The 24782-nt window shown below is 42.5% G+C and overlaps 1 protein-coding gene and 1 pseudogene across 5 annotated transcripts in view; one reads left to right on the forward strand and one right to left on the reverse strand.

Annotated features, from left to right (window-relative positions):
- The window catches only part of TBC1D4 (TBC1 domain family member 4), a 160287-nt gene that overhangs the window by 89063 nt on the left and 46442 nt on the right, over positions 1-24782 (reverse strand). The gene's annotated exons all lie outside the window — the stretch shown is intronic.
- On the forward strand, positions 13474-13944 carry LOC308420848 (small ribosomal subunit protein eS17-like; annotated as a pseudogene). Its single transcript has one exon. The product of its transcript is annotated as a small ribosomal subunit protein eS17-like (transcript).

The raw sequence follows: 24782 nt of genomic DNA on the forward strand, positions 1-24782 counted from the left end.
TTGACTTACATTGCTTCTTATTTCGGATTTACCCCATCTGATAGAATGACACCTAATTCATTTCATTCTACAAACATCTACAGAGTTACCACAATGTACAAGCCCTTCCTAACGTCTGGAAGGGAATACACAGGGAATAGGTGATTGGGACACCTCTGTCCTTTTTCAAAGAGAAGACATCTAATATGGAAGCTACTAACCGAATCCAAACACACCCACTGACACCCAGAGCAGAGGCACCACGTTTAGAAATGTGTTTGCAAGATGTATGTGAGATTTTCACAGTTTATCTTCTGAGCAAAATGCCATTTCCTTTAAACATTACAGTCATGAGTAGCGCATCTCATGACAGAAGCAGACCATCCCTGCGACGTGGCCGTCCCTGTCTCAGCATCAGACAAGGACAGGCACAGGAAGCACACATTCAACACACTTCATCCTCAGTCCCTGCTCATCACAGCCCTCACCCATCACCAGGCAGTGTCCAATCACTGTCCACGTGAGTCAGAGACTGGGTTCAACCCACAAATACCCTCTACAGAGTCTCTGTGAAAGCGAATGGAGACCTGCTGGGGTGTGACATGCAATGCATTCCTCTAACACTATAATAAACCCCTGTGTATGATCAGGGGAGCTATTTTTAACCACTGCTTGCATTGCTCAATGAGTTTCTAGAAATAGCAAACTCATAAACAGTTTGCAAAGCTCATAAGCTGCTAGTGAAAACATACGACACCCTGGTATGTTCCCTGGCTCCATACTAGTCAATAGGTGTATACCTTCCATCTTGATGGGTTGTGTTGTTTAAGCTTCCTTGTTTATATATGGGACCAGGTTGTTTTGGCAACTTGTTGGCCAGAAACTCCCCGCTGAGTCCTTTATTTGTGTCATATCCTGCTACAAATAACACAGTACCTGATGTCAAGCACTATGTCCCACAGATTCCTTCTACCTCTGTGTGTACATGATAGTTTGACTCAGTTGCTCTCATTAAAAACTGCAAGCTATGAACCTTATGCTTCCGCCGGATGAAGAAAAGTGCCAACCAAGGCTGCCTCCCAGACAGTCCCATTCCTTACACTAAAAGTAATGTGTTTCTTGCAGCTATGCACGATCATAATGGAGTTGATACCTCAACCTTCAGTGGCTTGGAAGGCAGAACTGGTCTGAAACACTCTATGCCCCAAGGCTGCAGCTTCCCGAGACCTTGTCTGAACTGTCAAAACCCAGGTGCACCCACACAGAGTGCCCATCCTCTCTGAAGGTGTGTCTAAGAAATAAGTGGTTTTCATGAGTTATTAGTAGCGGAGATGTTAGAAGAATTTAAAGGTCTGATTAAAGTGTGAAAAAATGAGTAAATGTGGACTTAGAGAAAGAAAAAGAATGAAAAAAAAGGGAGGAAGGGAGGAAGGAAGGAAAGAAGGAAGGAAGGAAGAAGGAATGAAGGAAGGAAGAAAGGAACAAAGGAGGGAAATGAAGGGAAGGAAGGAAGATGAAGGGAGGAAAGCTAAAAAGGAAAGGAAGAAAGGAAGGAAGAGGAAGGAAGGAAGGAAGGAAGGAAGGGAGGGAGGGAGGGAGGAAGGAAGGGAGGGAGGGAGGGAGGAAGGAAGGAAGGAAAAAAGGGAAGAAAGGCCTATATAAAGAAATATAACCACGTCTCTCACTCCTCTGTAAATACACAACCTGTCCTAGTTAGATCTACCTTTGCTGCAATGGAACAACATAACCAAAACCAAGACGGGGAGGAAAGGGTTTATTCAGCTTGTACTTCCATGTCACTGTTCATCAAAGAAACCACAGGAACTCAAGCAGGGCAGGATTCTGGAGGCAGGAGCTCATGCAGAAGCCATGGAAGAGGGTTGCTTACTGACTTGCTCTACAATGCTTTCTCGGTCTGCTGTCTTATAGAACCCAGGACCACCAGACCAGTGGTGGCTCCACCCACAATGTGCTGGGCTCCCCCCCATCAATCATTAAGATGATACCAAGAGGTTTGACTGCGTGGCTGCATCCCAGTATTATAAAGACATTTTGTCAGCTGAGGCTCTCTCCTCTCCAATGACTCTAGCTTGTGTCAAGCTCACATGAAATGAAGAAGCACAGCTGTCCCCTTGTCAGTCTAACACACAAATGCATCCTGTTAATCTATAACTTTTCCCTTCTTGTTCATACCCAAGATCACACATTTATAAAAACATCACAATAGAAAACATTTTATAAACTTAAAAGGTCTCACAGTCTAGGTGTTGGTGGCACATGTCTTTAATCCTAGCACTCAGGAGGCAGAGGTGGATAGGTGGATCACTGTGAGTTCAAAGCCAGCCTGGTCTTCAGAACAAATTCCAAGACAGCCAAGACTATGCAGAGAAACCGTGTCTTTAAAAAAAAAAAAAAGAAGAAGAAGTTTTACAGTCTTATAAATTAAATACTTTCTGACTTCAAGAGGGAAGAATCAGGAATCAGGACACAGTCACAATCAGGACAAAGCAAAAGTAAACTCCAAACGTGTAAATAACTAAATGTTCAATGTCTGTGGTTCATCTACAATCTTCTAGGCTCCTCCGAAGGACTTGGGTCACTTCTTTAGCTCTGCCCTCTGCAGCACACACAGCTTGGTAGGCTCCACTTCCCACTGCTGCTGTTCTTGGTGTTCATCCCATGGTACCACAATGTCCAGAAAGCTGAGGTCTTCTGCTATAACTGAGCTTCAGTTTAGCCAATATCCCCTCTTAGGCTCTTTTCATGGTGTCAAGCCTCAACTTCTCTACATGAACTGGGCCTTCAACTTCCAGTGAGGCTGTACCAATGGCCTCTCATGGTGCCAAGCCTCAGATGCTCTCTACGACACATCCATGCCTCCAAAACTAGTATCATGTGGGTGACTCTTACACTACTATGCTCAATTGTGTCAGTTTCCAGGGCACAGCTCCTGCACACTGACTGAAGAAGAACATGCAAGATGTCACTTCTGTGGTGGTGTGAATAAAAAATGGCCCCTATAGACTCATAAGGAAGGAGTGGCATTATTAGAGGTGTGGCCTTATTGGAGTAGGTGTGGCCTTAATGGACTGGGTGTGGCCTTATTGGAGTGGGTGTGGCCTTATTAGAGTAAGAGTGTGTGTGTGTGTGTATGTCTGTGTGTGTGTGTAAGGGAGCCTTTGAGGTTTTAGAAGTTCAAACCAGGGTCAGTGTCACTGTCTCTTTTCCTGCTGCCTACAGATTCAGATGTAGACATCTCAGCTACTTCTCCAGCATCATGTCTACCTGCATGCCGCCATGATAATGAACTAAACATCTGAACTGTAAGCCAGCCCCAATTAAGTGTTCTCCTTCTTAATAGTTGTTGTGGTCACGATGTCTCTTTGCAATAGAACTCAGACTAAAGACAACCCCATTGATGCTGGTCTCTTGGTCACCACTAATTTCTCAGTTCCAGATGATCAGCATCAATTGTCCCAGTAACACGAAGTTTTCACTTCAGTGGTGCTGGTTTCTTTTTAATCATGGCTGACTCTTGAGCCACAGCTAACCAAAACCACAGACACTTAACTCAAAACAGCAAATGGTCCCAGAAAAACCTTTGAACTTCTCTGCAAAACTTCATTAGCAAGAAATTCCATTATGTGCATTTCCCTGATCATTCTTATCCTCCAAAGCTCCTACGGAACAGCTTCCTGAGTGCTGGATGGCTTTTCTAGCCCAAAGTTCCAAAGACCTTACACAATCCTCCACAAAACAAAATCAACTGGTCTGTCATAGCAACACCCCATTGTCCTGGTACCAATTTCTGTCCTGGTTAGGATTACTATCGCTGCAATTAAATCCTATGACCAAAGCAAGTCAAGAAGGAAAGGTTTATAGCTCAATATCGCTGTTCATCATCAAACAGAGTAAGAACCCAGAGGCAGGAGCTGATGCAGGGCCTGTGGAGGAGTGTTGCTGGCTTGCTTCCCATCGCTTGCTCTGCTTGCTGGGCCCTCTCCCATCAATCACTAATTAAGATGCCCTGCGGGGTTGCCTATAGACCCATCTTATGGAGGAATTTCCTCAGCTGAAGCTTTCTCCTCTCCAGCGACTCTAGCTAGTATCAAGTGGCCATAAAACTAGCCAGTTTACAACTGCAACAGCAGAAAGCCCATTACTGAAGGATCACCAGCCAACATAAAATACAAGGGTGGATCTCAGGAAGCAGAAAGTGGAAGAAGTATATGAGAGAAATAATGAGCAGGTGTGGCTACAAACCAAGAGCCTCATCCACAGCCGTCAGAAGAGGAGAGAGACTACAATCACAAGATGAACTCTCTGAGGAAGACATGGCGACCCTAGTCTACAATCCTTGGTCTACAAGCACACTCACACACTCACACATATACACTTTTGCTCTTATTTGGGGTTTTTGTCTTGTTACTGCAATTTTTATAAGCTGTTTTCTCAGAAATGCATCTATGAGTGAGCCACAAAGAGCATTCATGTTGAAGTGAATAGAATTGAATCTACCTTGGGCTCCCTAGAGCAGAAAAAATCTAGGACTTTATGAAGAGGCTCTGGGTTCTGTCCCCAGCCTAAAAAGAGAGAGAAAGAAAGAAAGAAAGAAAGAGAAAATTCACAAAGAACCTGAGAGTATACCCAAGCACAATTAAAAGAAACAATAAATTCTTTCGATAGCTACCACTTCCCCTTGAATCCAAGGCCCCGTGACCATTTTTCATCAAAAGACTTAGGTAAAGGAACGTTCTAGGATCTCCAGGTTCGGATGCTAAGAATGCCCGGTAGCATCATTTTCATTCAGAAAAAAATAAAATCAAGAGAAATTAAAATATTGGCTGGCATGTCACATGAATGGGTCAAACTCGTGGGGCCCCATCCCTCAGTGAAAAGCTGTAGGCAATGAATGACTTCTTGGAGAGGGGGAATTAGTCTTCCACAGGCCAGGCCCTTTGATTGGTTATCTAATGTGAAGTGGTCAGATGCAAAACATTCAGGCACAAGCAACACTAAAAAGACATAGCAAGTTGTACATATGTATTAGAAAGCCATTGTTTCTATAAATGTGTATGTACATCTAACAAAAATAATTACAGAAAAAAAGGACATGAATTTGAAAGGACATTGGCTAGGTAGGGGAATGATGCGATTATATTTTAATTAGAAACAAAAGAATCTCTTTAAAAACTCATCAGCTGTGTGAAAAGCCCACCAAGACACATAGTCAGCCCACAGAACAAGCCTGAGCAGGCTACATGAAAAGCCACTAGGAGGCACAGACATAACTGGCCAGGCCCCACATGTTTCAGCTGTGCAGCTGAGACTCTAGCCTTGAGTAAGAAAGTCACAATGATAATCTAGTCCCAGCAGATGTCATGTGCTGAAGACATGAGACAGTCTCACCACAAAGGGACTCAAAGGTCAGAAGTCAGAATAATAAACAGAGAGTTGGTGTGTAGTCTCTCGTGCAAAAAACAAAACAAACACACACACACACTAGAAAATTTAGAATCTGGAAAAGGGGTGCTGCCACAGTGCAAATCCCAGAGTGTGTGGCATTGGCTTTGGGAATGGTTATTGTATGGAGGTTGGGAGGGGGTGAGGAGTGGGAGGAGTTACATGAAAATGATCAAACTACATTGTATGAAACTGTCCAGGAATAAACACGTATAAAGAAAGAATACAGCTGAGCATTTTGATGCCACCTTTCGTACATTCAATGACACACTCCATACATGACATTTGGAAAACATTCCATTTTACATGCACAAGCATTTAACTTGTATGTGTTCTTCCACCCTTAGCAAATTTACGAACTCTTATGTGCACTCTTTAATGTGGAATAACAAAGAGGCAAGTGTAGGGGAGGAGGGATAACATGCAGCAAGTGTCTCGGATCTACTATTGCTGATAAAATACCATGACCAAAGCAATAGGTAAGAAAGGTTTTCTTTGGCGTACACTTCCACATCACTGTCCTCCACGGAAGGAAGTTCAGTGCAGGAACTCAAAGCAGAAGCCTGGAGGCCAGAACTGAAGCAGAGGCCATGGAAGAAGGTGACTTACAAGCCTCTTCTTTGTGGCTTGCTCAGTCTGCTTTCTTATAGAGCCAACAAAAATACTAGCCAGGGAACTAACAGTATTTGAATAATCCATATAGAAACCTACTGTTTTATAAACTTCATATATATATAGGTGTGTGTGTGTGTGTGTGTGTGTAAAATGACCAAAGTCTGAGAAGACTAGAACAATAAGATGTCTTCTAGAAATGACAGGACTACCTCAGTCATGAAGGCACAGTAGCTGTCACTGCCTGCACAACACGGATCCAGGCGTTGGTCCATGATGTATGAGAGGGACTCGTGATCCCCCCCCAACCCCAAGCTTAGAAATGATTGATAGCTGATGGCTGCTAGAGGAGGGAGAGTCAGTTTTCTTTGTGATCCCTGGTCATGTGCCAGGGAATAGCCTTACCCTTATGCATACATGGGCAGTAGTAACTGGACAAAGTGAGTTACACAAAACAAAAAAATGGACTAGAAAAAGGCATCTAGTTGAAAGGGATGTACGAAAGGTTGCAGAGATCCAAGAGGTATTGGAGGAAGGAAATGGATCTGTATAAATGAAGTACATCATATACACGCATGAAATGCTCAACAAGTATCCTTAAAATGTCCCACAAAGATGAGTGAAATAAAAATAAGAGATGTGTAATATTACAAATTATATACCTTTTCAGAACAAAAAGACCACACACACACACACACACACACACACACACACACACACACACACCAGACATGAGACTATCCTCCTGCTGATGACACGAAGGAGGAAGCTATGAAGCTTGACAGAACCCTAGTTAATGAGCACCACAGCCCAAGATCACAGCATGTCTGGCATCTGCAGTCATGGGTAAAGAACACACAGCCCTCTGCTCTAAGGACAGTCTCTCGGGAACTGTTCCAAGATCAACCACACCAGGAGACAGAATTGCCTCTCCCCCCACGGAGCACGATGCATCCCACACCTGGTCAGGTTCAGGTGTGTGAGCATTCTTATCCACGGCAGTTTTAATTCCTCCTGTTCACAATATCATTCATTTCAATTTAAACCAAACTTAACTTCTCTAAGACTTGTCTTTTAATGGTTACAAAACCCAAGAAATTATCCATACTAGTAAAGTGCTGTGTGGCATTTAGTAGATTTACACATGCTTAAGCACCATTTGTTTATGTCAAGAACATCATATTCTTTCTTCTAACCTCCTAGAGTATGAACTGGTTGGCTGTTCTCTATGACCTCCCTATGACTGTGTGCTTCTAGTGGCTTTCGGCTCATTCAGTGTTGAAGAAAAATGATTTAAGCAAGGGGAGAGAAGATGAAGGTAACCATTAGTCTGTTTTCATAGTCACTAATAAAATAACTTACTATCAAATACTATATAACGGTTTCTGATTCTGAGCTCTTGTGGGATTTCTGTATGTTTGAGTGTGTGTGTCTCTGTGTCAGTCTGAATGTTTCTTGTGTGGTTTTTGTTTTGTTTTGTTTTTGTTGGCTCTTTTGTTCATTAGGTTTTTATTTTCTACTCTGGTTTGTTTGTTTTTGAATGAGAAAGAGAAAGAAAAGGTGTGGATTTAGGCAGGTGGGGAGACAGGAAGAATCTGGGAGGAGTTGAAAAAAAGAAATCGTGATCAAAATGTACTATATGTTAGAAAATCCCCTTTGAATAAAAGTTAGCATTATTTTTTAAATGTTTAAAAATAAAATTATTTGGGGGAAAAGAGACTTTTTAATATAACAACAGCAAAAATCTTGCCTTGGAAACTGTGGTGTGTCAGTGTGTCACAGTGTGTCACAGTGTGTCATGGTGTGTTCCACAGTGTACCCTTGGGTTCACACGTCTTTACTTGAAAATGTTTATTACAATAAGTAATCAGTCTGGTTTGAGGGCTCTGGTTTCTATTGCACTTTCAATACTGGATCCTCACCATGACTCTCTCTCTCTTTGTGTGTGTGTGTGTGTGTGTGTGTGTTTGTGTGTGTGTGTGTGTGTGTGTGTGTGTGTGTCTGTGTGTAGTTCAGCAGAATGCACATAATTTCTCTGGAGCTGGAGTTACAGGTGGCTTTGTGCAATTGTCCTCTTAAGTGCTGAACCATCTCTCCAGATCCAAATTCATCATTATTCCTAAACAACATGTTTTTGTGAAAGATTTTATTCATACTGTTTCAATAATTTTAAGCATTTCAGAGGTTTCTTCTATACAGGAAACTTATTGTTTTTAATCCACAAATAGACTGAGTCGTAAAGATGGGGAATGTAAATAATTTGACATTTCCAAAACCTATATGTTCCTCCATCATGGCCAAGGCATCAAACAAGGAGATAATTTAGAGTTCCTTATCACTTCCTTCCCTTTATAATGCAGATTTCAATTCATTTTTAGACTTTTTCTACTTACTAGTTACAGGCAGTGTCATTATAAAAGAATACATCATAAAAGACACCAATTTATTTCATATATAATGCACATATACATATAAAATGCATATACATTTATATGTAAATACATAAAGATAAAAATATCTTTCTTGTTTTAAACAAATAGCTAAGTAACTTACACCATACTTATTCTCAGGAAGAGTAAACAACCACTAATTCCTTTTAAAGGCCACAGTAAGAGCAGGAGAAAGTTAAGAGCACATACTAATCTTGCAGGGATCCAAGTTTGGCTCCCTCTTCTGGAATCAATGAGTACTGCACTAACAAATGTATATATCATACTACACACACGGGGGGGGGGGGGCGGGGGGAGAGAGAGAATTAAAAAAAAAAACCAATCTTTTAAATGCAAAATAAAATATTAAAAGTCAAGATTTTAGACAGAATACAAAAATTGTATTCATGGTATTATTACACACTTGTAAGACTTGTTTCATTTTAAAATAGTTTTAGATTTACAGAAAAGGTTAGATGACAGTAAAAGTTTCCTTGAAATACAGCTTATATCTCCTACTTTAATACCCTCCTTTTACATAGCACGATTAGCTCAAATTGATACATTTTTATTAACTAAAGCACACTTTTCAGTGTAGATGCCTTAGGTTTTTCCCAAACATCTGATCCAGAGTCTGACATCATAGTCTTCATGTCTCTTTAAGACACCCTGCCTAGGATAGTGTTTCACACTTTTCTCATCTCTGACTGTGACAGTTGCTCACCAGGCATTCCGTGTAACATTCCTTAACTGGGACATTCGCTTTTCATATCATTAGAATGACATCATAGTTTTGGGGGAGGAAGTCCATTTCTGCAGTATGCCATTCCTCGTAAGACATTTAATAGAAACCATTAAAAGAGAGAAGTATAAAAAGCATCAGCTGCTGTCATGATTGGGGGATAATAAAAGAGATTACTGAGACCTGAAGCAACCCCAGCCAGGTGCCACGCAGCCTAGGCAGGCAGGACAAGGTCCCGATGATCCCTGCCTGGCACCATAGGCACGGGCCAGGCATAGCATTCCTGAGACAACCCCAGACACCCAGAGGCCCTGGGCACCACTAAGATGAGCAAGTAAATGGAGGAAAGATGGAAGAGGAAGAAAGGCAGAATTGGAGACTTGACAGTATTGAGGAACAGCCTGAGTGGCTTCTAAGGCCACCTGAGGCTCTGTGTGAGACCCGTGACCTTGCAGCAGTGGGGGGTCTGTTACCATCAAAGGTCATGCTGATACTCCTGCTCTGGGTTGACCCTTGGGGCCATGTTGATATCTGAGGACCTAGCAGAGCTGGCACCCCTTGCCTGGGCATTGTGGGAAAGCTGGCCCAAGGAGGGAGAGAGCGGAGGAGGAGAGCTATCTCTCAGCCCTAGCCAGATGCAGCACTTGGAGACTGGGCCCCACAACCTGACCTGGGAAGCACAGTAAAGTTGGCCCTAGTTGCAAGGATTGCAGATAAGCCACAGGAGCGATACCCTCCCCAACACTCATCCCACACCCTGGAAGCAGCAGGTGGACATGAGATCTAGAGAGCTGGCCCTCCCCCCTCACTGGCTGCACCAAACCTGGGCAGCACAGCATAGCTGGCCCTGTTGGCATAGGTGCAGGTAAGCTGGCCGTGCCACTCGCTGGCTCTGGAACCGGGTGAGCTAGCCAGGGCTGTGCTAGAGAGCTCGCCCTGGTGGTGTGGGGTGCAGGAGCCTTGGCGGGATGACCTGCTTAGCTGCGACCCAGGCCCAGATCCAGGGTTTTGAGCTGGTCCATGCCAACATCCACCCCATTTAGAAATGGCTGGAGTGTGTACAGGTGCTGGTCCCGCAGATCCAAAAGCGTCAGGATCTCCATGACATGGGATAACAACACGATCTCCAAGAAGAGTTCTACTGCGGATCCAATCTTGATAATAATATAGCAGAAGCCAAACGCCTCAAACCAGAGGAATAACTCATGGCAATAAACATTTGCAAGTAAAGATCCTTGGGCAAAAGGGTGACCCCATGAGACACTACAGCTTCCAAGAAGACATGTTGTTGTTGTTGTTGTTATTGTTGATGGTGATGATGACGATGTTGTTGATGTTTATTTTCTTTCATAGGGGAGGTTACAAGGGTAGAGAGGGTAGATAAGGGAGGAAGGGGAGAAGAATGGGATCGGGGTGCATGATGTGAAATTCACAAACGAATCGATAAAAAGTCAAAAACATAAGATAGATAATTATTTTTTTATCTAGATTTGTATAACCATTTTGAAGAAACATTTCAATCGTAGAAATATGTCTGCCTGCTGTCTTCCAGGCCATGCTCAAACAATGGGTGGCCACACTCGTCCATCAACTGTCGCTCTTTCTCGTGTCTCCAGCAGCAATTGATGTGACAGGTGCAGAGTGACTTCTAGGCCCCAGCCCGTCCTTAAGGCTAAGGGTTGAGAAGTGTAGCCACAGGGGGTATCGCTATGGTAACCCAGGCATCTTTCCGTCCACGCAGGGGCCATCCTGTGTCTAATACACTTAGGCACACATTAAATCCCGTAGATCTGGAAACAAAACTATTAGACAGTAAACATGTTTCGGTTTGTGGTTAAAAAAAATGGTGATGAAATTTTCACAAAAATGTATAATCTGCATATCATCATGGGTACATAATTTCTAAAAAGAGCAAGTATTGGAGAAAAAGTAGCTTGGGGGATGCTTTCTTTTTCTATTGTATACTATAAGTACTTTACCAGTATCATCTTTTGTTTGTGACATGTCATGAAAACATAGAGATTTGTGCCAAAACATCATTAATTTAAGGTAGCCATCACATGTGCACACGTGTTTGTGAGCTGCCATTCTCACAACTATACCAAAACAGGAGATACTTCAATAACCTCAAGCATGACATGCTAAGAGTATCATTCTTCACTCACGTGTTCTGTGCCACATGTCTATGTTTTGGGTTTTTTTTTTTTTTTTCTTCACCTGAAACAAAAAGTAACCATCCACCTTCTTCACAGATGCCCTTCCCACAGCCCCACGATTTCAGGACAGAGTACATGGGAGACAGAGGATCATTAACAAGGTTAATCAGCTGCAGTGTTTAATGCACCCAACTCCGAGGGATTCCTGCTCCTTCTGTCAACAAGCTGACTGCATCCCCCTATCTCTAGGGAATCTGTTACGAAATGCATCCAAGTGTGCAAGCCAGAAACGTGCCATAAACTTCTTCGCTGGCATTCAGAACCCGGTAAGCACAGTTTCCGTGTAATTTCCATGACTGGCTCCCGTGACTTAGATCCAAGAACAACGAACAGCCCCTACATTTGAAAGGTGGCAGCACTTTCCTTACCAACTTCGCTTGAACTTGAACAGCACTACTGGGTTTCCTCAAAGCAGCAACCTATCCTCTGGACAGACAGCACACTTCAAGTCCTCATCCCCCCAGTTCCTCCTCCACACAATTCCTCCAACAAAAGAAGGTGAAACTCAGAGAACCAAGAAAATAAAACCGCAGGTGAGCTGATGAGAAAACAAGAAGCAGGATGAGTTTTTAGACATGCCTTGGCTGGCCCAAGGCAACGGGGAAGTAGCTTCCCAGTACTGAGCTTTGGGAAAGTCTATCTTCTGACAAGTATATAGTTCTTTTTACTAACCCCCTGTGTTTTCTGAGGGTAGAATAAACAAAAGCAATCAGACACAAAGAACTCAGGAACACCCACGCAGTTCCCCTTCCTCTCCCCCATCGGAGCAGAAAGTTCTGGCGTGACCAGAGACCTGTACAGGATTTACTTACCCAAAAGCAATGTTTAAGGCAGGAAATCAAAAGGAAATTGTAAAGCTTTAGGTATTTGGGACATAGACCCAGAAAACCAGGTCACCTAAGGACATGGCGCACTCAGTAAGGCGCTTGGACAATGAACTTCTCAGAAGTCCATCAGGGGAGCTACGTTTTATATCCAGATGTTCTTGCCACATCAAGGTGTGAAAAGCCGAACTCTGAGATGCAAAGGGAAGCTCCAGGGATGTTTCTGATCTGCACATGAAAACAAAACGGTCTTCAGGGTGCCCAGACGGCACTACCTCATCCCTGCAGCCACTCAATTCCCGGCATGTCTGTTTGTCAACAAGACTTGACGTGGGTGCTTACTAAGTCCGAGACATGGGTGCTTACTAAGTCCGACGTGCACCAGCGATGGATTTCAAAAGATTAGTAAGATGCACTTTTTTTTTCTCAAAGGCATTGCTATTTTTTGTTATCACCAAGCCAGTTCCTTTTAAATCTCTTCCTCGGTTGTCCAAAAGATAGAGGTAGAGATGGAAGCCTAAATATTAAATACTAAATCTTCCCAAATCTATGTTCAAAAACAGCGATGATCAAAATCAAAACCCACAAACAGTATATTTTCACAACAGAAGAAAGTTTAACAAAATCCTCTGGAATCTAAAAGTTTAAGTGGGTTTGTCCAAAACACACACACACACACACACACACACGTGCGCGTGGCTTGCATAGTCTCAGCATCACTGAAAAAATGAAGTAAAGAAAAATAACAGTTGCCCGGTGGAGCCGGAAACCCGATGTTGGCTGATGTGGATCACACAGCAGAGCTCCCAGTGGGTACTGGCTAGGCAAAATGAGCGAAGCAACTGGCCCTGGAAGGACTACGCTCTCCAACCAATGAGTCCTTACAAGATGACCTACAGCGAAGTCCAAGGAATTCAAACTCGGGAAACCTTCCAAGGTTCCCACCTAGCACAAGAGTGCACACCGAGGAGTGACTAGAAAGCATGAACCAACTTGAGCAGGGCAGGGAGTTCAGAAGGAAAAGAATGAGGACCATATCAAAGAAAGGAAAGGGCCAAAATGAAATCTAAGAACAGGGCACTATCCAACTTCCTAGGCATTTCTTATCAGGCAGCTGATTCTACGGAATTTTCTTGACATTCTTGCTGAATGACAATGAATAATAAATGGAACCGGAGCCTCGTTTTACCGAGACCGGTTAGGTTAACATGGGCTGCGTTCACACCATGACTGTGAAGAAGGTGACCCGGGTCACCATTGAGAAGTGCTCCTGGATAATGACTCCACACCAACAAGCGCATGCGCGAGAGATCGCCATTATCCCCAGCAAGAAACATCGGAAGAGAATAGCAGAATAGTCACGCATGAAGCAGATTCAGAGATTCCATGAGAGGTATCTCTACCAAGTTGCAGAAAGAAGAGAGAGGAGCAATAATTATGTCCCTGGGGTCTCGGCCCTAGATCAGGAGATCATTGAGGTAGATCCTGACACCAAGGAAAAGCTGAAGCTGCTGGACTTTGGCAATCTCTCTGACCTCCAGGTCACTCGGCCTACGGCTGGGATGAGTTTCAAAACACCACACGGAGCTGTTCAGTTGCTATGCCATATTTTCAATAAACCTGAAAAATGTGGAATGGAGCCTCACTTTTTGTCTATCCTGATCCAACTATCAAAATAGCTTGTTTATGGAAACATTATAGTAAACTTTGAAAAGGAAGAACATTAGCTTACTCCAGCTTTCCAAATTACTCAGAGTATAATTAATATGTCTGTTTTCTTGAATTAGTTTATACATCTCTGTAAAAAAGCCAATTAGAAGTCAAGAGGATTAATTGTCTTGAATCTGTAGATCAACTTAAAAATGTCCCTTTATAAACACAATGCTTCCCATCCGTGAACATGTAATGATCTCCCATTTGCTTAAACCTTCTTCACTATTTACAGGGATCTCTACATTTTCATATATGCATTTCACATCTCTTTTGTTAAATTTGTGGAAATGTTTTAGTGTGGATAGAATTTTCCATAATACCACTTTTAGTTATTAATAACATATGGAAAGACGAATGGTTGTAACATGTTGATCTGGTACAAATTCTGGTTCATGTTGCTTATATTCCAGTGATGGCTAGTTATGGGCCAGTTCCTTTTTTCCCTCAGTTTGACTCTGAAATTTTTCCACAATGAATTTACCCACTTTAAATTGTGCAGTCTCACTTAGTGCCAGGAAGCTCAGGTCTCGCTTTCCTAGTCAGGGAATAACGGCTGCTCTCGGAGGTTTTTGCTGCTCTATCTCGGTGGCCCATGTTCAGCTAACAGGTAGGTATTTCCACTGCAGGCTTACATACAGGATTCACTTGTGGCTTCCTTCCCTGCTTTAAGATACCCTAATGGATAATCTAAAGTATTAGGTACTTGTTGATGCTTTATGACCTCTTTAGTTTATTCCACAATCTATTTCAAAATTACCCCCAGGAGAAGCTTCTCAATCAAGCAATCAAAGTTTTATTCCTTTACTTTTTATTGATTCTTTGTGAATTTCACATCATGAACCCCAATCTCATTCGGCCTTCATATCTGCCCTCCACCTTTGCACCCTCTGGCACAAAAGAAAACAAAACAATTAAAATAAAAATAAATGAATAAAGAATGAATTAAATATAGAACCTCACCCTGGAAACTACGCTGTGTCACACAATCAAACTTTTAAGTAATATTAAGAAGAAAACCGCCAATGCCATGTAAATTATTCTTCTATTATCATCAAGGAATACAAATGTTCTCCAGATTTCAGCATTTATATCATTAATATAATTACATTTAGCAAACTCTATAAAATGTTCCTTTAAGAAAGGTTAGGGGGTCTGGAGAGATGCTATAGTGTGCTGTTACAGGACAAATCCACTAAGATGTTTGGGTGCTATCCTAGGCATAACATGTTCTTAGGATAGCCATTCAGCAAATGGTACCTGCAATCAGTAATATTTGATGTATTTTTGTCATGTCTCACTTACAGTCTTCTCAGTATGATGAACGACTGTCCTTATGCCACAAGTTCCCATGCGTCCAGCCTGCCGTCCAGGCTGATGTGCGTGAACCACAGCCACCACAATGCATAGCTAATCCCAAGCAAGCAGGACAGGTCTCCCCAGTATAAAAAGGTTAGGATGATGTTTCTTTTTCTCTTCTCCTCAGCTGACCCCGATGAATTATGCCCCAAATAAAGTAGAAGCCAGAGGTCAAACTATAAATAGACCACACACATGGTTGGATTGAGTTTAAGAAGGTGGTCATGGCATGCTACATCAAATTAGTGCCTTAGTGGGATAGAAAGCCCTATTTTAAATATATGTCATTTTATTTTAGAGATAGTACATAGAAATTAAAGGCAAAAGTTATTTCTGGAGAAGACCTACAGGTACTTTTCATAACCTACATTCTAAGCAAAGATATAAAATGTTTCGGCCAATTATGAATCTCAAAGCATTCGCATAGGCACCAATCCATTTGGCACTGGCTTTAACAGAACAGGCGAAAAAGATGCTGAGTGCCCTTCGGCTAGGTCAGGCCACGTATTCCACAGCAAATGGCTCAATGTTCCACTCTGCCACAGAGCCTCTGTTCACTGGACTTAAAAGGCCCATATGTGGGAACCGTGCCAATAATTCAAATCCCAATGCAGATAGAACAAAGATACATACCATTCTTTCACTCTCAGTGTAGCCTACTAAAATGAAACTGGTTCCCACAGTGTTAAACATGAGGGATTAACAGAAACGTGTTCATACTTTGTATATGTCTGTCCTATGGGCCTATGGTATCTTCTTCACTCCCACAAACATGTGAAGGAAAGGTCTCTTCCCAAGTTTGAGGACTTGTTAACAAAAGTATCTCAAAGAACAATGCTGAAATTGTATAAAATTGTAGTAACAGACCGAGCTACTAAGCCAGACAATCATGGGACTTTCAGGACTTGGAGAGCTGTAACAGCAGGAGCTTCGTTTCTAATGTTTTAGTAATTCTTCAATTTTCATAAGTCATTAATTAAGTCTTCTCAGTTATTAACAAAGAAAAGAAATCTACAACACAAGTCATGTAACTTCAGCAAATAATACACGTTTTAGGATTAATTCCCACCTTCTTAGCAAACCTGCTTCCCAAATTACTGATACGAAGAAACCATCTGTCAGACTGCACAAATTCCTGTCTTAGTTAGGGTTTTACTGCTATAAACAGACACCATGACCAAGGCAAGTCTTATAAAAGACAACATTTAATTGGGACTGGCTTACAGCTTCAGAAGTTCAGTCTATTATCATCAAGATAGGGACATGGCAGCATCCAGGCAGGCATAGTGCAGGAGAAGCTGAGAGTCCTATGTCTTCATCCGAAGACTGAAGTAGTTAGTAGAAGATTGAATTCTAGGCAGCTTGAGCAAGGGTCTTATATCCCACACCCACAGTGACACACCTACTTCAACAGGCCACACCTTTGAATAGTGTCACTCCCTGGGCCGAGCATATACAAAACATCACAATAACACAATTCTTAAATAGTAGATATAGTCGCAATGCTTATTCACCTACGAACTTCTATTCTGAGTCCTGCAAGCTAAGTGACACTCACTAAAAGGTGCAATGCCAATGAAGGTAAACACGGTGGCCAGACACCACTGAGGTCAGAATGCAGTGGGGAACACAGAAAGACAATCTGTGGCTACATAGTAGAGTGTGACAAATGGCACATCAGAGGTTGTTGCTGTAAATATTAGAAATTGAATGGCTTGTCTCTTTAACAGCCCTGCGATCTCACTCTGTGGGCCGCCGCCTCTAGCATGGAGCCAAACACACACTAGACTCTGTCACTAAGTCTGCAAGCCGTACTCTCAGCAAGGCTCCCTTTCCTAGCAGTTTACTCTGCCTGCCCTGGTGCTTTTGCCCCCGTCCCGGGTGGAATTACTGCCCCGCCCAGCACAACCATGACTCTAAGGCCCAATAGCTTTTCATACAAGTTTATATATCAAACTCTCAATCCACAAACCTGCTATACAATAAATTACATCAAATAGACAAAGATACAAACTGTCCTTCTATATGAGATAAAAGACCTATAAAATCCTTAAAATGTTCATAGCTACCTAATGCCAATTAAGTCCACCTGGATGCAATTCATCCTTCCTGAGCTCCATCTTGCTCCTCCTCTCTCCTTCTCTCTCTCTCCCTTCCAACTCTCTCTCTACCTTCCCTTCCCATGCCCAATCACTGACTCTCACCTTCATTTTACTAATTAAAATGGGAAGGTTCTGATGAAGTCACCTGAGTTCATGACAAGGCAGCCCTTCTTCGGGGAGTGAAATTAACATCAAAATACAAATAGCTGCAGGACAATCTACAAGAGGTAGTCAAGGTGTTATCACAGCATCTGAGTAGGCAGAGGGTCAGAGAAAATACCAGAACTATGCTGAAACACTGACTAGTCAAAGCTCTCAATTTTTAGCTGGAAATAAAAGTAACTGGGGTCCAAAGAGAGTGGTTTGTATTTTAAGTGTAAATATCAAACATGAAATGTTATGCATAATGATGTCAAGAATGCTAATGGTAAACAATGTCCATGGATAGTACCCACTATGTCCACACACTCAGCTATGGATGCCCTACTTGAGTGAATTTGTGTGGCTGACCAGACTCAGAGGACAACCAAGGTCACAGATGGCACTCTCATTAGCCAACAGGCAAAGTGATCTTATATACCAGCTATTTCATATGATACAAAATTTGGGTCAAACAAAATACCATAATTTTATCAAACATTAATATTGATTTTTTAGCATTACACATACAGGAATTCTGTTTCCAAACCTAAGTGCTGTCTATTCCATTTATGTCAGATTATGCAGGTGTGTGTGTGTGTGTGTGTGTGTGTGTGTGTGTGTGTGTGTGTATCTGTATGTGTGTGTTTGTGTGTGGGGGGGGAGGTGGGTGGGTGTGTGATGTATGGAGTGTGAAAAATAAGGGGTTGCATTTACAATACAGACAAAGTATCACTGCTTGAACTTTACATAGCCCATGCAGTGCTTTTCTCCCGATACAGCCCCCCTCGGCAACTGGAAATGTTTTGATCTCTGTGGTGGTGCCTTGACCACATTCACACAATCTCATTCATTCACATTTCCAGTATGATTTGGGGGGTAGGGTGTGGTCTTGGACAATCCCAAGTGAGTTCTGAACCACACCTTTAAAAAAAATGAGTTTGTTACTATGAAAGTCTTAATAAAGGGCACACACTCTCCTACATGCAGAAGCCCTGGGCACAGCAGAAGAATACACAACCAAGTAAACTGAAAGGCAAACCACCTTCACAATTTGACTGCTCAGACTGCATTCTATTGACCATGAGGAACCATCCCCTGGAGGTGTTACAGTGTGCAGAAGTAATGGGAGTTCTTCAGGCCAATTGATCTGACCATAACTGAGAACAGTTAATGATGCATGCGTGATGGGGGATGTTGCTGCTACTGCTGAGGGGAGGAAGGAATGAGATGTTGATTTGGGGTGTATCTGTGTAGGCACACGTCTTCAGTACATGTATTTGCATGTCTGTGCCAGGAACATAAGACTGAGGAACGTGAATCAGTTAGGATGTATCAACCACCCAGGTGTATTATCCAGCCTGAAACTAGGCATATGGGATGAAAAGGGGGGACATATTAACACCAAGGTCATTTAAGAATAGGAAGATGAAAACAGCTTGAATACAGAGTTGGAAAGAAAGGAAAATCAAAGACAAAGTAGATGGGACAACTGAATTGCTCCCATACACTGAAACACACACACACACACACACACACACACACACACACACACACTACTGGGTAGCCAGCTGCAGAGATCCACTGTGCAATATACTAAGAACAAACATCAGAATAATAATAATAGATGGGTGAGATTTCCACTATGTAAATTCTATGCAAACCCAGGCTTTTTAAACCATTTTTACAGGTGAATACCTGAGAGGACCTTTAAACTCAGCAGTTAAGAACATTGGCTGCTCTTACAGAACCTGGGTATGATGCTCAACACCCCACATGGCAGCTTACAGCCTTCTGTAAATCCTATTTCAGAGGATCAAATGACCTCTTCTGGCCTCCATAGAAATCAGGAATATACACAAGGTACACATATATACGCACAGTCAAAACACACACATCGTTTTTTGAAGTTACACTGAAACAGTCCTCTTCTGGCCTCCATAGGCCCCAGACATGCATACAAGGTACACAGATATACATACAGTCAAGACATATATACACATCATTTTTTGAAGTTACACTATAACAGTCCTCTTCTAGCCTCCATAGGCCCGAGACAAGCATAAAGGTATACAGATATAAATACAGTCAAAACACATATACACATAATTATTTTTTAAAAGTTTAAAGTAAAATAGAACTTACTGCATTGCTTAAACTAATTTGGGCTCTTTGTATTTCCAAGTATTTATGAGGACAAGCTTTTCCTTTGTAAATACTGTATGAAGAAAGCCATGTAATTTCTTGGAATCAAAGACATAAAGGCTAACCTGTACACAGCAGGGAATGTCAAGGATTTAAAGTTTTGCTTTATCATCTTCTGAGTTTTAGAGCTTCATACAAAACCACAGAGAAACAAAAATCATCTTAACTGTTGATTCATGTTGCTTCTATCTACAATATGAGGTACTCCTCATAGAGACACAGTCCAGAAGAGTAGCAGAAAGGCCACATAATATATTCCAAGTTTGCCAGTGTTCTATCAACAACTCCCACATGGCTGTTGTTAAACTTCTGTAAAACTGAGAGAAAATTGCGTTATGTTCAACATAATAAAGTACTCATGGATGTTAATGTCCTAGTTAGTGTTACTATTGCTGTGATGAAACAACATGACCAAAAGCAAGTTGGGAAAGAAAAGGTTTATTTGTCATATGTTTCCAATGCTCTTCATCATTAAAATAAATCAGGACAGGAACTCAAATAGGAAAGGAACCTGGAGGCAGGAGCTGATGTCGAGGCCGTTAGAGGAGTGCTGCTTACTGACTTGTTCCTCCTGGCTTGTTCAGCTTGCTTTCTTATAGAACCAAGGATCACCCACAATGGACTGGACTCCCACCCCATCAATCACTGATTATGAAAATACTCTGTAAAAGGAATACATAGAGGCATTTTCTTAATTGAGGCTCACCACCACCACCACCCCTCATTCATACAATTTCAACTTGTGCTAAATTAACATAATCCTAGCCAGCATGGCTGACACCCATGTATTACCATATTACCATCACCATATCATTATCAGTACCATTAACAATATATTCAGGAATCATTAAGTATCCAACCAGACAAGGACTGACTTGAAAGCCTGGTAGGATTCACTTAGAACATGGGTATGATTTCCAGTCTTTCACTCTCACCTTTGCATGCTCATTTCCTGGGTTACATCAGCAATAAGTCCAGAAATGGAATATTTGAGTATTTTTATAATCAATAGGGAAGAGAGAATGGTGAGAAAAATTATAATAACTGGTATAAAATGGCCTGCTTAAATACAGATGGAGGGACAATTATCCCCCATGCTGCAGAGGGGTTGGAACTGAAACACATCTGTGAACCGTGAGGCACTAGCAAACTGGGCCCTGGTGCATGGAGCAGACGGCCACTTTACTACCAGACCAGGGCGAAACTGGTCGTTAATCCAAGGGAAGGCTGGTTAAGCATTCCAATTGTTTTTTCCTTATTTAAAAATATTCCCCTCATGTGTGTATGTGGGGAATGCATACTGGTGAGTACAGGTGCCCACAGGGGTTTCAGATCCCCTCGAGTTGAAGTTAGAAGTAGTTGTGGGCCACCTGACTTGGAACCAAACTAGAGTTCTCTTCAAGAGTTTCTCGTCCCTCCCTCACTTAAAACATTTTTCTGATTGTCACCTTATGGAGGTGGTGGGTATACCACAGTGTGCCTATGGAGGTTAGATGACCACGTTCAGGCATTGATTCTGACCTTCCACGGTAGGTTTGGGGAATTCAACTCAGGCAAGTACATCTACACACCGAGCAATCTTACTGGTCGCCTTGTCCACCAGAGAACACAGATATTCTAAGACTTCCTGTTGCTATATTTGAAAGCTTGACTGTAGTGTCTCTCAGGGGTGGTTGGCAGGCAACCTTGTTGGAAGAGTTGTTCTTCCTAAGCAAGGAAGGACATCTTCTTCTGCTGGTATACTGTTTCAAGGCAGACACAAATACACCTGAAGCTGACGACAAAGTGCTACCTGCTTAGCCAGCTGGATTGTCCAACCAACGTTGGTGTGACAGAAGTTACAGACAGATTGTTTTCACATTCCAAGTGCTGTATTTGAATTACTTCATTCATTCCTTCTCTGCTGCCTGCTTACCTCCAAGCCACTGAAGCCCAAAAGACATACATATATAACCTACTTATATTACAGAAGCCATTCTTATTCCTCTGGTAGCCTAGAGTGAGGATCCCACTTATCCAACTGATCAGGCCACAAGCAGGATGACAAGGATTCACAGCTATAAAAGGCCTAGGGTCACTGATGTATATTTGTCTCTGGTAAATAATCTCTCTCTCTCTCTCTCTCTCTCTCTCTCTCTCTCTCTCTCTCTCTCTCTCTCTCTCTCTCATTCTCTGTACCTCTATCTCTGCATTTTTGTTTCTTTGTCTCTGTCTCTCCTTCTCTCTTATTCTCTGTCCACAAGAAGATTATATAATTCATAAGCACTATACAAATATGATAGTATTTAGCCCCTCTCTATGTGTTACCATTTCCTGTGATTTCTCGTATAGCTGCTTAAGAAAATTTGGCTGGTGTTATAAAACCGATAAAACTGTGTTGCAATCTAACAAGAGCTGTTAAGCAATGGTTTGGCCTCTTTATAGCTCTGCCCTCTTCCCATTTCATAGTTGAAAGGACAATCAAAACGCTGTTGGAGTCTTGTGCAACAATCTCATTTATTCCCGATGTCTGTATAAGGATAAATGTGCTAAGAGGGAAGTGGAGTTTCCCACCCTCCCCCCCCCCCCGTTCATATTCTATTAGCAGCTCTAAATATAACATGATGTTCTGAAGTAACGTTAAATGAGGAAAACGTCCATCTAGTTAGTCTAACAAGTGTAATTCTTAAATCACAGCAAAAATTTGAGAAATTGCAGTAGCACCAAGGAATCAGGCAACTTAGTCTTCCAAAGGCAGGGAGCAAAGTGCCCGCCATCATTTTAGCTGGGCTAACTCCAACAGCACTTTGTTCAGGACTGAAGCTTTCCCGTCACACATTTCATTTCAATACAGAAGACTTTACTGAGGACTGAGCCTATGCAAGGTGCCTGCTCCAAGCTATGGAAACACAAAAATAAATCATGTGACATAATGTTTCTTCTTAGGAGTGATAAGACAGACACAAATAACCACGGGAGAATGCCAAGTGTGGAAAGCACAGAAGAGCACTATGCCCTTCGCACAGATTATAGTATCTAGAGGGATGAGAAAGGCCACACTGGAACAGGCGATTGGGCCGGTTTATGGAGAACAGGGTTTTACTTGGCAGACATGAGAACACTTTGTGAACAAAAGAAGGGAGGGAAAGAATTTGAAGAATGATGAAAAACACAGTATAGCACAAAGACAACAGGTAAGACTTTGATATAAAAACCTGGCTCTGGAAAATCCTTCAGTGGCCGGTGAAAAGGCCCCACGATCACCATGCCGGGGAGGAGACTGACTGTGCATAGGGATGAAGCGATAAAGCAGAGCAGACGAGTCTTCTACGCAAGGGACACTGGGCCCTGCAGCAGTTCCAGTGAATCAGGGAATGTGTGTATCCTTCCCCTTTTCGTTTAATGCTTATTTGCTGCACCTATGGTGCGTTGTGCACTCGGATGCATGGGAGGGTATGCAGGTACATGAATGCCTCAGCAGGTATGTGGAGGTCCAAGAACAACAACCCCGGGGTGTCATTTCTCATCTTCAAACTTGTCGAGGCAGGGCCTGTCTTGGCCTGCAGACATGCTGGCATTAAAAATAAACACCACTGCTTTCCTCTTTTTGAAATATGAGTCCTAGGAATCAAACTCAGGTCGTCTGTCAGGGACGCACTTTTCCAAGATGAGCCGTGCAGAGTCCTCACGGGATCCCGGCATCCGGTTCACAGACTGACGTCTACAGTTGAAATCTATATGAGTCCTCAGAGGGAATTTGTTGAGGGGAATAACTGAAGAACATAGATGTGCATGACACAGCCTGAGCGGAGACCTTCTATTTCCATAGTGATAGGCAGGGACATAATCAGATTCCAAAAGCTTCCTGGACCATAATGGGGAAGAGAGCTTCAAATAACTCTGACCAGTCATACCTCAAGAGATTCTTATGAACTGCCCAGATATAGTGGGATATGATCCCTCCATGGGGAGAGGAAGAGAACTCAAGGTATTTTTAATTGGACAAAAACATTCCCAAAAGGGGCAAGTAAGTTCTAGTGGGAAAATGTAACATGCAGTAGAGTTGAATGAAACCTTCACAGCACAGATCTTGAGGTGAGTGCTTAGAGTCACAATTACACAGGAGACCGAGTTCAAAGCCAGCCTGATCGTATTACATATTAAGGAGCAATGGAAGCGGGGAGCAGTGAGCTGGAAAAAGATACAACAGACCTTGAGTAAACACAAAGTGTATGGCAGTCATTAGAAATGGGAACTCAGGCACGGTGAGTCAGGCCTTTAATCCTCAGCATTCGGGAGGTTAAAGCAGGAGGATCTGGAGTTCGAGGTCAGCATGAACTATCTGCAGCCTGATCTCAGAAACAGAAAGAAAGAGAGAGAGAGGGGAAAAAGAGAGAGGGCCAAAGGGGGAAATAAGAAGAAGAAGGGAAGAAGGAAGAGTTGAAATTATTTAAGCCAACTCTTATGTAGTTATTAGGAACCAAACTTGAGGGGCTGGAGAAATGGCTAAGCAGTCATAGCACTTGCTGCTCTTGGAGAAGACCCAGGTTCAGATCCCAACAACTGCATGAGTCCACCCACTGCCTGTGACTCCAGCTCTGGCAGATCTAGAAGCCTTCTAATAGGCTCCATGGGCACCTGCATACATGTGGTTCACATACAGACAAGAAAACACACACACACACACACACACACACACACACACATACACACAAGTTAGCATATCAACCTTGGGCAATCAACAAAGGAAATGGTCTCTTGAAGTCCAGTGGATTGCTTATCAGTGGAAACACTACACACACACACACACACAGAGGGGGGGTGGGAGATAGAGATAGATGGGGGGGAAGGAGAGGAATGCACTCCTACCTACCTTGAAGCTCTTCAGCCCTGCTATAATTGATTCCCATGTTCTTTTGAGAACAGGTCATTAACTAACTGGAAATGGGGCCAGAGGCCATGGCTCTGTAGGAGGGCCTGCAGCACAAGCATCACTTCAGAACAGAGAAAAAACAAACAAAGAA

Source organism: Micromys minutus (assembly GCF_963924665.1).
Source record: "Micromys minutus genome assembly, chromosome: 5".
NCBI lineage: Eukaryota > Metazoa > Chordata > Mammalia > Rodentia > Muridae > Micromys > Micromys minutus.